The 2,225-nt window shown below is 34.3% G+C and overlaps 1 non-coding gene across 1 annotated transcript; it reads right to left on the bottom strand.

The window, feature by feature from the left end:
• Positions 1–1,399: 1,399 nt before the first annotated feature.
• On the bottom strand, positions 1,400–1,507 carry LOC112768835 (small nucleolar RNA R71). Its single transcript, XR_003186219.1, has one exon. It is a non-coding gene; the product is annotated as a small nucleolar RNA R71 (small nucleolar RNA).
• Between the last annotated feature and the right edge of the window lie 718 nt (positions 1,508–2,225).

Genomic DNA, 2,225 nt, shown 5'->3' with positions numbered 1-2,225 from the left:
AAAATTTTTAAAAATCAAGTTGTTGCCAATGAGTCAAATCAAATTTTCAATTTGAAAATCTTATCTTTTTCAGAATCTTTTTCAAAATTCAAATCTTTTTCAAAATTCTTAGTTATTTTCGAAAATTCCAAAAATATTTTTCAAAAATCTTTTTCTTATTTTTTTACCAAATTTTCGAAAATAACATAATCAATTAATGTTTTGATCCAAAAATTTGAAGTTTGTTACTTGCTTTTTAAGAAAGATTCAAACTTTGAGTTCTAGAATCATATCTTGTGATTTCTTATGAATCAAGTCATTAATTGTGATTTTAAAAATCAAATCTTTTTCAAAACTAACTTCTATCATATCTTTTCAAAAATATCTTCTTATCTTATCTTTTTCAAAATTTGATTTCAAAATATCTTCTCTAACTTCCTAACTTCTTATCTTTTCAAAATTTGTTTCAACTAACTAACTAACTTTTTGTTTGTTTCTTATCTTTTTCAAAACCACCTAACTAACTCTCTCTCTCTCATTTTTCGAAAATATCTCCCCTCTTTTTCAAAATTTCTTTTTAATTTATTAATTATTTTAATTTTTAAATCTTAATTTTCGAAAATTACTAACACATTTTCAAAAACCAATTTTCAAAAATCACTAACTCCTTTTCAAAAATAATTTTCGAAAATTCCCTCTCTCTCTCTCATCCTATTCTATTTATTCATTCATTAACTAACATCTCTTCCTCACATCATCACCAAATTCGAACCCCCCTCTTCTATCTGTGTTCGAATTTATTCTTCTTTTCTTCTACTAACAATAAGGATCCTCTTTACTGTGACATAGAGGATTCCTCTTCTTTTCTTTTTCTCTTCTCTTTCTTATGAGCAGGGACATAGAAAAAGGCATTCTTGTTGAAGCTGATCCAGAACCTGAAAGGACTCTAAAGAAAAAATTAAGAGAAGCTAAATTACAACAATCCAGAGACAACTTGATTGAAAATTTCGAACAAGTAAAGGAGATGGCAGCCGAACCCAACAACAATGCAAGGAAGATGCTTGGTGACTTTACTGCACCAAATTCCAATTTACATGGAAGAAGCATCTCCATTCCTGCCATTGGAGCAAACAACTTTGAGCTGAAACCTCAATTAGTTTCTCTGATGCAGCAGAACTGCAAGTTTCATGGACTTCCATCTGAAGATCCTTTTTAGTTCTTAACTGAATTCTTGCAGATATGTGATACTGTTAAGACTAATGGAGTAGATCCTGAAGTCTACAGGCTCATGCTTTTCCCTTTTGCTGTAAGAGACAGAGCTAGATTATGGTTGGATTCTCAACCCAAAGACAGCCTGAACTCTTGGGATAAGCTGGTCACGGCTTTCTTAGCCAAGTACTTTCCTCCTCAAAAGCTGAGCAAGCTTAGAGCTGATGTTCAAACCTTCAAACAGAAAGAAGGTGAATCCCTCTATGAAGCTTGGGAAAGATACAAACAGTTGACCAAAAAGTGTCCTTCTGACATGCTTTCAGAATGGACCATCCTGGATATATTCTATGATGGTTTATCTGAGCTATCCAAGATGTCACTGGACACTTTTGCAGGTGGATCCATTCACCTAAAGAAAACGCCTGCAGAAGCTTAAGAACTCATTGACATGGTTGCTAATAACCAGTTCATGTACACTTCTGAGAGGAATCCTGTGATTAATGGGACGCCTATGAAGAAGGGAGTTCTTGAAGTTGATACTCTGAATGCCATATTGGCTCAGAACAAAATATTGACTCAGCAAGTCAATATGATTTCTCAGAGTCTGCATGGAATGCAAGCTGCATCCAACAGTACTCAAGAGGCATCTTCTGAAGAAGAAGCCTATGATCCTGAGAACCCTGCAATAGCAGAGGTGAATTACTTAGGTGAACCTTATGGAAACACCTATAACTCAACATGGAGAAATCATCCAAATTTCTCATGGAAGGATCAAAAGCCTCAACAAGGCTTTAATAATGGTGGAAGAAACAGGTTTAGCAATAGCAAGCCTTTTCCATCATCAACTCAGCAACAGACAGAGAACTCTGAACAAAATGCTTCTAATTTAGCAAATCTAGTCTCTGATCTATCTAAGGCCACTGTAAGTTTCATGAATGAAACAAGGTCTTCCATTAGAAATCTGGAAGCACAAGTGGGCCAGCTGAGTAAAAGGATCACTAAAATCCCTCCTAGTACTCTCCCAAGCAATACAGAAG

This window comes from Arachis hypogaea, chromosome 17 (assembly GCF_003086295.3).
Source record: "Arachis hypogaea cultivar Tifrunner chromosome 17, arahy.Tifrunner.gnm2.J5K5, whole genome shotgun sequence".
Taxonomy (NCBI): Eukaryota; Viridiplantae; Streptophyta; class Magnoliopsida; order Fabales; family Fabaceae; genus Arachis; species Arachis hypogaea.
Note: the sequence above shows the minus strand (reverse complement) of the source record. Positions and strands in the feature narration are given on the sequence as shown.